We start from the raw sequence: 15,709 nt of genomic DNA, 5'->3' as shown, positions 1-15,709 counted from the left end.
TCCTCTAGACTGTGTAGTACCCCTGTAGATATATAATATGATATTGGTTTGTGTACTTTCCTCGCTTCAGAGTTAGACATAATGGTGTCATGGTGCGGCAACCCTGCAGAGGGTATGTTTTTATTTATTTTTTTTCAGCATGAACCTGAAGGTATGCCCTGTTTGCATCTTGCTGTGACATGTGAGCATACAAGATATTGTTTTATGTAGGAAAATAGACGTTCAAGAAATCTTAAAATAATGCTGTTCAATCAATAATGCCTTGTAGATGTAGTCCCTGGACTAAAGTATCCACCGTATGAAGCTTACACATCGTTTTGGAGTAAGGTAGTTAAACCACCCCTCTAGGGTGTAAGTTAATAATTAAGTGACAGAAATGATGAGAGTACAGGGTACTTTTTACTTTTATGCTCTTTCATTTCGGTAACATAGGGATATCTCGAGCAACACATTATGCCTTATATTTATCTGCATCTTCATGTAAGTCATGCTAGTACTGGCATAAAAGTTTCAGAACATTAAAACGTTTGGTGTTAATGAGAAAGTTTTTGAGGTATCATATTTGCAATATCATTACTGCTGTTGGCTGTAGAAAACACAGTCATTGATATAAATAGTCCAGACCTAATGCTGTTTGATACAAATTAGTACAGATACAAAGACTGGCAAGAACTTAGCTGCCAAAAAGTGCAGATGATTGTGTTCTCTCTTCTGCCTTTTTGTCAGTAGGAACATATTCAGGTCTTCCCAGTCCAGCTAGGAATTACACTAAATGTAATTTAGGGGAATTTTGAGATTCCTACCTCTCCCTTAAATGTTTGGAATTAACCAGTGCTTTGAAAACATTTTAGATGGATACTGACAGAAAGAAAGAGGGAACTCCTGATATGGTCATAGATTCAAAATATTAATTTTGACCATTCACAGTGAAGGGAGCGAAAGATATTTAGTTTATTTTGGTTTTAGTGAGATTAAATTTACCTACTTCTTACTAAGGCATATAATGGGTATGTACAACTTCATTTCATCCTTCTCTCTAAATTTTCATACTTGAACCACTCTTAAATCCTGCTGATTCTTCCTGTCATATATACTTACTCTGTAGACGTGTATAATCTGATATATTTCATCATGTTCTTATGTTTGTTACCTGATTTGACATGTTCTTAATCTTTTCTGTCTATTGTACTTAGACTGATTTTATGAAAGACAGGTGCCTAAAGACATCTTCTTTCTGGCTTTAAGTTGTTGCTTGTAGAGGAATGAATAGTTTTAATAGCCTTTCAGCTATAAACTTAAGTCTTAATTTGAAAAAGTGTTTTCTTGGGGGAGAAAAAGTGACAACAAAGGAAAGTATTTCCTTATGGAAAATTACTGTTGTATTCATTCAACTTTCCTTTCCCCCATATATCCTAATTTAACTTGATACTACTGTACTATAAATTGATTTTTTTCTATAATCTTTTTCTTCCTTGGGATTTAAAAACTTTGTGACAGACAATATGTCCTTGCATATGCATTTATCTGTGTGTCTGTTTACACAGAACATCACTGGTTTATGAGACAGCATTGATTTATATTCTTCTAAAGTAGCATTTTTTTAAAAATAGTTTTACTATTCACTACAATGAAAGAAGGCAGAAAAATCTGAAATGAAGGAAAAAAGAGAGGAAGGAGGAAAGGGGGAAGGGGAAAAGAGGGAAAAGAAGATAGGGAAGGAAAGAATCAAAGAAACATAGAATCAACAAGACTGGAAAAGACCTATAAGGTCATGTCCAACTGTCAGCCTAACACCACCATGTCTGCTAGACCATGTCCTGAAGTGCTATGTCTACAGGTTTCTTGAACACTTTCAGGGATGGTGACCCCATAATTTCCCTGAGCAGTCTGTTTCAATGCTTCACCACTCTTTCAGTAAATAAATCTCTCCTTATATCCAGTCTAAACCTTCCCTGATACAACTTGAGACCATTTCCACTCATCCTATCACTTGTTACTTGGGAGAAGAAAACAACAGTCCCCTTATTACAACGTTCTTTAAGTAGTTCTAGAGGACAATAAGGTCTTCCTTCAGCCTCCTCTTCTCCAAACAAAGCAATCTCTGCTCCCTTGTTTTGCAGAATCAAACCCTATAACCCAAAATGAGTTGTAAAATAGGTATGTTTATTTCCAGCGCTGGGGTGCAAGGGGGTTCTTCTCCTAGCTTGCACACCGTATAGCTTAATAAACAGCTACTTATAGTGTAAAGACATGCATAGGTATAAGCACCTACCACATATTCATACCCTATCACCACTTCGTATTATAATTAGGTCTGGAAAGTTCGCTCCAGTCTTGCGCCTGTGTAGTGCCTCCTGATGGTCGTGGGCTGGGGTCTTAGGGATGAAGTAGGAAGTCTTCCTCGGGATGAATATATTTCTTTTTGAACTTTGCGCAGACTCAGTCTCCTGAACCAAATGCAGCCAGCTTTCTACATTCCAATAACTACTTATCAGTAAACTGTTGCTAGCTGTCTCCTTCATTATCAGCTTCCAAGTTCTCCAAGGTGAACCACGCCAAGCTCTAACAAATGCTCCCAACCCCCCTTGTCTGCTTTCACTCATCACCTTCAGCTGCCCTTCATGAGACCTGTTCTCCACAACCTTCACCAGCTTCATTGTTCTTTGCACATACTCCAGTACCTCAATGTCCTTCTCGTAGTGAGGGGCCCAAAACTGAATATAGTATTTGTGGTGTAGTCTCACCATTGCTGAATACAGAGAAATGATAGTTTCCCTATTTCCACTGGTCATGCTATTTCTGATAAAAGACAAAATACTGTTGGCCTCCTTATCAGGAAGGAAGCCTTTTATTTTCTCTTTTATGACTTCATTTTATGGCATCTAAGTACATTTGGGATGTCATTTTGACATACGTATGTGTTTCAATATACAAAAAACTAAAGAAGCGGTTCAAAATTCCGTTTTTATCTTTCAGATTAATAATATTTACAAAGTACTTTCTAGATACTGTAGAAGGGTTGAGAGGTCAGTGCTAAATAAGCAATCATTTAATTCCCTAGATACAAGAATTTTCATGAACAGATGTATACAATGAAGTCCAACAATTAAAGATTTGAGACTGATTTTACTCTGTAATGGTGGTATTATTCTTGATCCACAGTCATTGTCAGTTATAATGATTATGTTAGAACCTCTCTTCTCCTTCAGCTCACAGGGATAAAACAAGTCCTTCCTAGTTCTGTTTTGGTTGGTTTCTTTGTTGGTTGGCTCCCCTTCTTCTCCTCCCCCTCCTCCTCCTCCTTCCCCCCTCCCCCTCCTCCCCCTCCTCTTTCCTACTTTTTTTTCTGTTTTGTCTTCTCTGCTTCATTTCATATTAACAACTTTACTCCCAATTTATTTTTATTTCATGACTCATTCCTACTCTTCCTAGTCCTCTAGCCTTAAGTCTTTGTTCTGCCATGTGTACAATGTATATACTTTCACCTAATATCCCCACAGGGAACAAGAGCACTAAAAAGGAAACGCTAATCAAAGGGGGAGAAAAAATCCAACAACAGAAAAGATGCAGTAATATGAAAAACAGTAACCAAGCTGGCAAGCTCACATGAATTTCTTTGCTATCGATCATCTCCGTTATTTTTTCATTCACTGGGTATTTAACATAGCTTTCCTTAGGCAGCCGTCTCTCCAGACACGGTCAGAATCACCTCTGCAACATCTCTCCATTGTTTTCTTACTGAAGAGATTAGCATCTCTGCTCTCTGCAGAGGAATTGCCCTTCCCTTCAACACCCTGAACTCCTTATGGTAATTTACTTGACCTCAAAAGAAAAACAAATAAACGAGATAAAGTTATCTGTGTTAAACTGCATTTGACACAACCCCTGTGTGAGAATGTACAAAGGGGCAAGGAATGGAACAGGATTTCAGCTGGGGAGATGCACATCCTCCACATGCTACATGGCAGCATGGGTCTAGAAAAAACTGTTGCCAATTCTTCCTGGTAAACACTCCATGGGATACCTCTAATCCTGACTCTAAACCTAGTCCTAAACCCAAATTTAAACTAATCCTAACACTAATGGCCTCTAGCAGAGAGTTGTCCTAATAGAGACTTGTCCTCACATAGAGCTGGCCATGGAGAACAGCTGCCCATGGCAGAACAGCTTATTTCTCTTACCACAACTCCTTGATTTTATTTGTACAGTGAAGGAGTTGGAAAGGGACCATACCGTTTCCAGTGGACTTCCTAGTCCAGTGAGCAAGGGATGGAAGATATGCAGTTCTAGGCACCCTGAGCTTTTCTGGTAAATCTATGTATGTCTATTTATATTTTTATCCTATATTTATCTCAGTCTTTTACCTATGCATATAACATGAGTGTTAACCATGTTATGTAACATGCTTTTTTTTGCAAAGCACAAAACTATATCTGTATGAGCCAGGGGGAGTGTCAGAAGCAGCCAAAAGAAAAAGAGCATGAAGTTCTATGTGGGTCGATCTAGTCTGCTTCTCATCTGGGATTTCTAGTTTTATTCAAGTCTGTTAAACTTGCAGAATCATGGGTAACCAGACATGGGTCATATTGCAGGTACATCAAAGAACATATATTCTTCTAATGCCAAGATGTGAAATCTCTAATACTAACATCACTAGTTTCCATTCACTCAATTCATGGACTCAAAGAATAGAAAACTGAAAATTTGTTGGTAATTTATAGGGAGGTAAAAGATGTCAAAGAAATATATACAGCTGTCCTGCAGTGGTCAGCAAAATGAACCTGCTTCATTTCATATAAAAATCCTCCAATTACCCTACTCCAGTATAAATTATGCTTGGCAGACTGATTTTTTATGTTTCAATTTAAAGCCCTTATCCTGCCACTGTAGTATAAAGTGTGCCATCTGCACCTAGTACACAGTGGTCAGCACAATGTAAATTGACATGATAATGTAAATTGGTGTGATAATACAACATTTTTCATCATCAATATATGCTGAAAACATATTATATTCCTTTAAATATGATTCATATACTTTTTCTGTCTATATATGGATGAATTAATTCCTCTTTTTTTTCCTAAAATATGTTTCTGCACATTTGTTGGTTTTTTTTTACAGTAGCACCCATTGAAGACAAAGTTCTTTTCTCTCAGATTTCTCATTTTTTAGTCTTCTCTGTTTTTAGATTGTCTGCTTTTCTCCACACTCTTTTATCTTAATCAGTTATAGCACAGGAAATTACAGATACGAAGTTAGAAAATAGATATTGGGTATATTTGACTTTAAAAATAAAAGTGGGAAGTATCAGAGAAGAAGCGTGGGGATCCAAAGAGAAGTGGAAAGACAACTACTGCAAACAGGATCATTATCCTATTTGTATGTGGAATGCTTTTAAAATGTATATATCAAATGTTCTATTTTATAATCATTGCAAACTAGCAGATTCTAGGACTTTGGATTTGGAAAATCTCTATATTTGATTCAGTGTTTGCTGCCACATAGTTATTTAGCATGTCTGTAACTGCATATCATTTTGATTTTAAGGAGTGGGAATCATATGGACATCCAATGTTGACCCATAAAAAGATACAGAAAATTATGATAACAGTTTTAAATTTGCTTAAGATTTAAATTTATTGCTTTAGTTTTGATATTGCTTTGTATTTAATCTCAGTTTTTGAGGAGCAGTTAAAATTGACTTACATTTACTCAGGTGGTAGCAGTCTTTCCATAACTCACATCAAAAATGTCCTATTCTCTGTACATTTTTAAGGATAAGATATGCACCCAAAACACAACTTATTGTCTCACTCTATACAATAGGATAGGACTGATGTGTGATATAATCCATGTTCATTATTCCTAAACATTATATCCAGATTACACAAGAGATGAACACTTCCACTGACACTATTTCTAATCACTGCCTACCTTTCCAAAGGAAATTAAAGTGTATGAGCAGACAGGAAGTGGGATTACGCTTTGATACTCTGAGAAAGATAATCAAAGGACAAGAAATGAGGGGAGTTCCAGGGACCATACTTCCTCTGAAGGCGGGACATGCCTACAGGGCTCATCTTCGAACACAGCTTTCATGGGATCCTGTGCAGAGATCCCACCCACAGTGTAAAGTCAATCACTGTAGAAAAGGGTGACAGAATTTGTTGTCTTTGGATTTTTTTTTTTTTTTAATATTTTATACTTCTTAAATGCTCTATATGTTTTGTTAAAAAGATTCAGGAGAAAATAAACTGGTGAATCAATAAGGAAATATTTCAAGGAGTTGCATCTCTTGGTTGATTGATTTTTCTACCGAGTTAAAATAAGGATTATGGCAAGCGAGAGAGGAGGATATTGTCTCTGTATATACATATGAACTTGTCTTCAGATGTTTACAAGGTGAGTGTTTAGGTGTGCATCAGTAAAGACTCTAGATACAGTTCTGCTATCTAAATGAATAGGTGTCAAATGTCATTTCAGATTCCCTAAGGCATCAGAATTTCATGTAAGGAAACAGAATCAAGTTATTCTGTCCATATGGTATCAGATTAAAAAAAAGAAACAGATTCTCATTTGCATTGACATCTATAGTGTCTTTTCACTACCAGCTGAATTAAATCGAGAGAGAAGTGAACCAAATACAATATTGAAGATAAAAATATCGTTGGAAAAAAAAGAGTTTTCATGGGAAGTCAGAGTGAAGGCTAAGGTACTCATTGGGGAGATAGTCTACAAATTAATGCAAATGTAGTCAAATTGAAGAGACCAGCATACATATTTTGAAATGTTGTATTACTATCAAAGTACAGCTTCCTATTCCTTGCAGACTGCCCAAGATATCTCTGCTATTGCCTTCCGAATATGATGTTAGGTGGAAAGACAAAATAAAGAAATAATTTCCCTTGATGTTTATGGTTTGCTGCTTAATGCAATCCTCCATACCAACTGATTTATTGATAATAAATTAGAATTAAAATAAAAACTAAACAATCACAAAAATCCTTAGTACAGGGGTACCAAAAAAAGTATACGCTTATAGCAGTATAAACATTTGGATAAGTTCAGATGCTTTGTCTGACTAAAACAGAAAGATGGAAAAGTCATTTGATATTACTTCTTCCTTTCATCACTTTTTCTTAATGTATGAAACGTTATATCGATAAGCAGTACATAAAAAATAATACTGTGCAAATGAAATTGTCAGTTACGCAATACAGCCTCTAAAGTGGAAATTATCAGTGATGCTGAAGTGATAATTCCAGTGAATTTATAGCTTGCTTATCAAAGCTAAAGAACTGTTAAAATGAGACTATATGTTAGAAAATAAGTCCATCTAATATAGTGGTGTTTTCTTCCAGTACATGTTGAAGACTTTTAGGAGAAGAATACAAGTAATATTTTTCCTGATATTCCATCCTAGACGCCAGCAGTCTGAGTATTTGGGCTTTCCCCAGCTTGGCAATTCATGTTTCAACTTTCTTTGCCTGAAAATACTGAAATGAACTTAACCCTTAGTAATGACTTGTGTACAAAGGATTCAAGAAATACAGAGAAATAAAAATTCCTTTGAGTTTTGGTTGTAAGAATTAGGAGTAACTGACAGAAGAAAAGTGTAAAAAGTTTGTATTAGTGTAAGATTATATCTGTCCTTACAAGCAGTTTTATTTGTATCCTTAGACTGTCCCAGTGTTACTTTCAATTAGGTCATTTTTATTTAAGAGTCCTCTAAAGACCTTGGAGATTGCGCTCCTTATGAGCACACAAGTTACCTAATATACACTTCATTAAGTTAAACATTAATATAACTTCCATCCATGGCGCAATTATCAGTAAATCTCAGTTGGCTGAGCTAAGATATTGTTATTTAGTATGAATTCAGTGATCTCGCTTTTGTATTCTTTCTGTGTACTCATAGTTTCAACACAATAAAATAATAGGAGTGGTCAGGGATCATTAGCTTCTTGTAGTAAAACAAAGCCCTATGTCACAATGGCTATAATAATATTACTGCTGTGTTATGGATAGTAATTATTTCTCTGTTAAAAAATGTTCACAGAAGCACAAGATTTTACAGTATCACTTAGAGTGAGGTGAAAAAACAGGTTTTAGAAGTTGAGCAGTAAAAGCTTCTTTCTTGACCTCTACCCTGCAAGTAAGATTGTGGCAACAGGCAAGATTCTTTTGCAATACAGTGAGAAAGGAGGTAATAGAGTCACTACAGATTTAGCTAACTTTTTTGTATAAATGGTTAGAAGCGGTCTGGCAGTTTATGAAAAAGATGAGGCATAAGCAGAGCATGTAACAAGTGGTTAAGAAGTGTGCCAGAGTAACATTCCCTGAGTACAAATTAGAATGGATGTATTCTAAAGAAGCTCAAAAATTGAACTGACAGATCTTCAGACAACTGAACTAACACACTGGATAACTGTAAAGTACTAGTGCATTGTACCAGGTAGACCATAATAAGTGTATTATCCCTACTGAAGATTTAAAACTAGACAAGGCTGACTGCCAGAAACTAGCCGGCTAACAGCAGCTTTCAGCATTAAAAATCAGATATTTGAACTTTGTACACAAGTGCATTAAACCTTACAGAGAAAATGGCTAGTACGTCTAGAAAATACGGTAACAATTTCACAGTACAGTCCATGTGGGTTCTTACATTTGAGTTAGAGTTTTCTGACTGGACACAGTTGACCTATAACCGTGAGAGCAGGCAGTTCAAAAGATAGGCTGCCAAGAGGCAAGTTTCCATAAATCAGGAATTAAATATTTTTACCATGTGTTAATGTCATAAATGTCATGTGTACTAGGACCTCTGCATGGTCTACCTTGATTCAGAGTGACTTGAAAATATTAAATATCCATTTCAAAGACAAACATCTGAGCAGATCTGTCCCAGTACTACAAACAATGTAAACATTGACATGCTAGCCCTAAATAATCCAAACTATTCTTAGAAGAAATCTATGGGAAAAAATTGGGAAAAAATTAGAAAAAAATGTGAATGCCCATGGAAATTTATCTCAGGTATAGTAAAAGTTCAGCAAATCAAATATTTCCAAATGAAAACTTTGTAGATTGACAGGTCAGAATGCTCAAGCAAAAGAAAATATCAGTGTGAGTTTTTGTATGAGCTCAGTTTAGGAGAAATTGTAGATAGGAATATTGTCATCTTCTGTGGCAGAAAGTAAACTCTTTGTGTTTAACTGTCTAGCTGACTCATTTCATCCTGAAACCTTTACATGACTTTAAATAGGTATTCAACCAACTAACTTGATTATTCACAAGAATCAATTATTATTCCAGATGTTAAAACACAACTATGCCTTATATCATCCCTGTTTATCCAGATTAATTTTTTTTTTTTTATTTTCCTGTAGGCATGCCACTTCTAAAGATTTCTCTTTCTTCTGTTCACTTGTCAGGGTGGTTTTCTGATCATATCTACATTTTTTTAAAATTCTTCTTATAAAAATGGAAAACAAACCAAAACTTCTCATCAAGCATCAGCTAGCCTTCTGTTCATGTCTTTGTTTATTTCTGTCAAGGCTACACTATATTATATTTCTCAGCTGCATAAGTGAGAAAATAAAAGATGAAATTCTGATATCATTGAAACATATTCAGTGTGGACATTCCTTGTCTTACATAAGAGGGCAAGCTAAGAGAATATACATCAATATTTTCAAGTAAGTAAAAGTGATAAGTGCAAACTTACCACGTAGCATGTTTGCATTGTTGAATATCCTTCCTAGTAACTTGACAGAGGTGAAGAATAAGGTGGTTTAATTAGCAATAACAACAGCTAAGCATATTTGGGTTAATCAGGTCTCAAGGATATTGTGAAGAACTTCAAAAGGACTTTGGTGAATAGACAGCATAATTCTGGATGAAATAATTTCCATTGAAGGCAAAGTGGTGCAAGTTGGAGGGAATAATATGACCTACTTGTGTATGTCTGACTTCCAAATACAGTGCAACACAAATGAGAAAAAACAAAGCATCAGCACTGATAGATCAATAAAAATCTTCTGCAGTGGAGGTCATAAGACAAATGAAATTCTTACCTGAAAGAGGATGCATACAAGGAGAGGGTGAAACCTAATACATCAGTTCTTGTAATGTTATATTAATCAGAAGTATGTCACAAGCTAAAATACTGTGTGTTTGTTGTCATACCTGAACAGATGAAGGGAAAAAAGAAAGGGATTTCTAATTAGGTCTTGATAGCAAAACGAAGATTCAGTTTCTTCCTGTTCTTCCTAAAACACTTCTACTACTATTAATAGTGTCTGCTCTGATTCAAATACGTACCCAGAGATCAATGGAGCTCCGAAAAGAGGAATTTGTGTTTCATTGGGAAGCTGACAATAATATAAATGATTGCCAAAGCTGTACATACAGATGCAGAAAACATAAGAGTGGCTTCTATGTATTTCAAAAGGTGACTTCATGACTTACTTGCCCAGGAAAAATCAGAGCGGGTAGAAGGGAGGTTGTGCAAAGTCAAGTCAGAAAAAATTAAAAACCTTAGAAATTACAGACTGGGCCTAAGAGTTTAGTTACTTAAGTCACTAAATAAGACTCAATAAGAATGTCCAAGGCTTCACATCTTGGGATACATGGCACTAGTCTTTGATTAGACATACAACACCAACAACCAGTTCGCTAATAATTATGCAGCCTCTGGAATACATTTGTTTGGTTAGTCACTACAGATGAAATTTAAGTTCAGATAACATTATCCAGTAAATTTGTTTCTTATAATATATTTTTTCTTTTTGTGATTAAGCATTCTGAGAAACCTGAACCTGTCATTAACAAGTGCTGGTAAACACAAACCGTCAAACTTTAGTTTCAGAAGAGCATATTATTAACCTCTGTATTGCAATATCCCCAGAAGAATGAGGGAGTCTGGGGGAAGAAGGAAAATAAGAAAAGGCTTAGTTACCAAGTACAAATAGAACGATTGGAATACAGTGTTATCATTTCTTCCAAAGTTATTGTTTAAATTTCAGGCATTGCAGTATTGACTCTTCTGACTTTTAATAGTAAATAGTTATGAGCCGAGGTTTAATTTTTTTAGTTATAATCCAATAACAAAATTAACCTGTATGATTAGCATGCAACTCAGAATGTATGAGGATTTTTCTTATTTAAATTTCTTATTTAAGTACAATTTATTACTGAGTGTTACATAGATTTCTGTGTATTTATTTTAGAGATGTATTAATTTTCCTTTAATTTAATGCACTACCATTAATACTTACTTTTGCACAACATTCTTATCAGTACTTGAAGCTGCCATCATACCATGTTTTCCTCATTATGCAATGTAAATAAAGAAATCCTTTCAGAGATCTTAAATTTCACTTTTTGCAGTATTAGTGAAGTTGAAAGGAATTTGTTTTTGTTATTTGTCATTAAAAATAAAATTTTAATAAATTAAAACCTTCTGACATACACTATTGATTCTACCTACATATGGAAGCAAAGCAACTTGTCAGTTGCTCATAGTTTTTTTGTAGTTTCATAGAATCATAGAAATAATAGGGTTGGAAAAGAACTATAAGATCGGCCAGCCCAGCCGTCAGTCCACCACCACCATGCTTATTAAACTATGTCACAAAGTGCCACATCTACACATTTTTTGAATACTTCCAGGGATGGTGACACCACTGCTACCCTAGGCAGCCTGTTCCAATGCTTCACCACTCTTCCAGTAAATACATTTTTCCTAATATCCAATCTAAATCTCCCCTGATGCAACGTGAGGCCTTTCCCTCTCTTCCTATCACCTATCACTTGGGATAAGAGAACGATGCCCACCACATTACAACCTCCTTCAGGCAGCAGTAGAGAGCAAAAAGGTCTCCCCTCAGCCTCTTTTTCTCCAGACAATCAATCACAGTTCCATCAGCTGCTCCTTATAAGACCTGTTTTCCAGACTTTTCACCAGCTTCATTGTCCTTCTCTGTACATGCTCTAGCAGCTCAATGTCTTTCAGTGATGGCCTCAAAACTGAACACGATATTTGAGGTGTGACCTCACCAAGTACAAGAGGACTACCACTTCCCTAGTCCTGCTGGCCACACCAGTTTTGATACAAGCCCGGATACTGCTGGTCTTCTTGGCAACTTGATCACACTTCTGGCTCATGTTCAGCTGACTGTCAACCAACACCCCCAGGTCCTTTTCTGCCAGGCAGCTTTCCAGCCACACTTCCCCAAGTTTGTAGTGTTGCATGGGGTGGTGATGCTACCTTTGTTTCTAGTCTTACAACTTCACTTCTGTTCTTATGCAATGCTAGTACTAATGTCAATACTTTGAATTAATGTTTTCAATTCGTTTCTGTAATTCATATACAATTTTCATATAATTTTCATATCAAAATATAGGAATTCGGCCTTATTAAAACAGGTTTTTTTTATGATTGCAAAGGCAATTTTCCATTTTAACTTGTAACAAGGAAAGGTAACCTAGCAGGGAAACATTAGGATAAGCCTACAACTCTAGGACTGACCAGAGGCAATTATTCCAGGGCAGATGATGCAGAAGTTGTAACGGTCACAGCTTTTGAATACTCAGCTATGCCAGGATTTCCAGGCTCACTGTCTTTAAATCCATTGAGAAGTTTGGTCCAGCTAGGACCCTTAGATCTGCTTGGAGTAACTCTCAAACCTAGATCTCAAAGTTCAAGACTTCCCAAGCTCTATACCGCAGAGCGACTGTTCTGCACTCTGAGAGCTTGGAAAAGCCTTAAATATATCTGACGTCTTGTCAGTCTCATAGTTTCTAACCAGCCAATTGTTCTCCAATACGTAGTATTAAAGGCATCCTGATTTTTTTTTCACAGAATGATGTAATATATCTAAAAGCACTTCAAAATATATATGCACAATGACACTGAGTAGCTGATGTTTGCTGGAAAGAAAATCCTGGTTTTACTGGAAAAATTGTGTTTTATTCTGTAGCCCTGATGGGATTACTGTGCCAAAGTGAGTCTCCAGTCACAAAAGACAAACGAATCACAGACAAAAACTAATTTCTCAAATACACGGTTAACATTTCTATTTTAAAGTTGTAAATACTGAGGATTAATCCTGCAAGTAGAACCACGGTTATTTGCTGGTTTTATAACGCAAAATCTGTAGTAGATTAAATTTATCCATGAATTTATTTTTCCACTTTAATATATTTAGCAAAGATTTTTTGCCCCAAGCAAAGCCTTTTTTTTTTTTAAGTATGTTTCACAGCTATCTTAAAGTTTATATATTTGGTTCAATTAAAAGTGCTTAAAATAAGAAAAAAAATATTTTACTAGACATAGAAGTCATTCCTTTGGATCTAGCCACAGGTGGTGATGCAGTGAACAGTGCAGATCACAGTAGAATCTGAAAAGGAATATTTTTTTCAAAATAAGAGAGAAACAGCAACAAAGATTGTTTTGGGGGAGTATGTAGGATGAGGAAATATACATAGGTACCTCATTAATGTTATCATTTCACATATCTATTCAGTCTCATATGATGAAAACCTACAATCTGATGAATAGACATTTTACAATACTACAATAAAATAGATATTCACAAGTCTGTGGGGCCAGATGAGATCCATCTGAGGGTATCAAGGGAGCTGGCAGACTTGCTTGCCAAACCCCTTGCCATCATCTACCAGCAGTCCTGGCTGACTGGGGAAGTTCCACTTGACTAGAGGTTGGCAGATATTACCACCCATTTACAAGAGGGGCCTGAAGGAAGATCGAGAAAACTACAGGCCTGTCAGTCTGACCTCAGTGCCAGGGAAGATCAGGGACACAGGTCGTCTTGAAAGCTATCACAGAACACATGCAAGATAACTGGGTGATCAGGCCAACTCAGCATGGGTTTATGAAAGGCAGATCATGCCAAACTAACCTGATCGCCTTCTATGACAAGGTGACCTGCTTAATAGATGAGGGAAACGCTGTGGATGTAGTCTTCTTGGACTTCAATAAAGCCTTTAACACCATTCCTCAAAATATTCTGCTTCAGAAACCGGCTTCCACCGGCTTGGACAGACATTACACTCTGCTGGGTTGAAAACTGGCTGGATGGTTGGGCCCAAAGAGTGGTAGTAAATGAAGTTAAACCCAGTTGGAGGCTGATCACTATTGGTATTCCCCAGGGCTCAGTGCTGGATCCAGTTCTATTGAACATCTTTATCAATGACCTGGATGATGGGGATGAATGCACCTTTAGTAAATTTGCAGATGAAACTAAGCTCGGAGGAAGTGTTGATCTGCTTGAGAGTAGGGAAGGTCTACAGAGAGATCTGCACAGTCTGGATCAATGGGCTGAGGCCACCAGCATGAGGTCTAGCAAGGCCAAATGTAGAGTCCTGCAGTTGGGACACAACGACCCCATGCAGTGTTACAGGCTTGAGGAAGAGTGGCTAGAAAGCTGCCAGGTAAAGAAAGACCTGGGGGATGTTGTTTGACAGCTGACAGAACTTGAGCTAGCAATGTGTTAGAAGGCCAATAATATCTTGGCTTGTATCAGAAACAGTGTGGTTAGCAGGACCAGGGAAGTCATTCTGCCCCTGTACTCAGCACTGGTGAGGCTGCACTTGAATACTGTGTTTACTTCTGGGCCTCAGACTACAAAAGGTCCTGGAGCTTGTCCTGAGAAGAGCAATAAAACAAGTAAAGTGTCTGGAGAACATGTCTTATCTAGAGCAGCTCAGGGAACTGGAGTTGTTTAGCCTGGAGAAAAGGAGGTTTAGGAGAGACTTTATCACTATCTACAACTACCTGAAAGGATGTTGTAGAGACGTGAGTATTGGTCTCTTCTCCCAAGTCATAGGTGACAGGATTAGAGGGAATGGCCTCAAGCTGCACCAGGGGAGGTTCAGATTGGACATTAGGAAAAACTTCTTGAGCGAAAGGCTTATCAAGCGCTGTAACAGGCTGCCCAGGTATGTGGTTGAGTCACCATCCCTGGAGGTATTGAAAAGATGGGTAAGTGAAGTGTTTAGGGATACGATTTAGTAGTGGACAGGTATAGTTGGACTTGATAATCTCGAAGGTCTTTTCCAACCAAGTGATTCTATGATTCTGTGATCTATAGTGACATATAATAAAAGAAATAAATTTTTAATCAAAAAATATTTGATACTTTGAAAGAAATATAGTGTCCTGCAACTTAACAACAAGATTGTGAAGGCATTTAGTAGTTTCATAGGCAGCACTAAGAAGAAAAAAGACAAAACAATTCCCTGTCAGCAAGTGTGTATTTATGTACATGAATATGGAAAATGCAGAACTACGTTAATGCATATAAGTGTGGAAACTTACTAGTTTTGGAGATAGAAGCACAATTGTTGTGCTTTTATCCTGTTGTTACGGACCAGGATACTGGAGTTAGAAGTAACAGTATTCGAAAATGGGGTAGAGCGTGGCATCATGGCATCTCCCTCATCATGTCACTTGGAGCATATATTACTCCAGATGGTGCTAACAGAAGAGGAGTAACAATTCCTTAGTCCCATGCATAATTTGTTCTTGCATGGTGTGTGAACTGCTGAATTCTTTCATATCCCATTGAGTGTGTGGATGAATACAGGGCCTCAAAATTTCATTTTCTGGATGCTGTGCAAGAGACCGTGGGAGAAGCAATCTGTCTCATGTTAGAATGTCGTTTCTCAAAATGCTTTGGAACAAACT

The sequence above is a fragment of the Cuculus canorus genome, chromosome 1, assembly GCF_017976375.1.
Source record: "Cuculus canorus isolate bCucCan1 chromosome 1, bCucCan1.pri, whole genome shotgun sequence".
In the NCBI taxonomy this organism is placed as follows: domain Eukaryota; kingdom Metazoa; phylum Chordata; class Aves; order Cuculiformes; family Cuculidae; genus Cuculus; species Cuculus canorus.
This window is presented reverse-complemented; position numbering follows the sequence as displayed.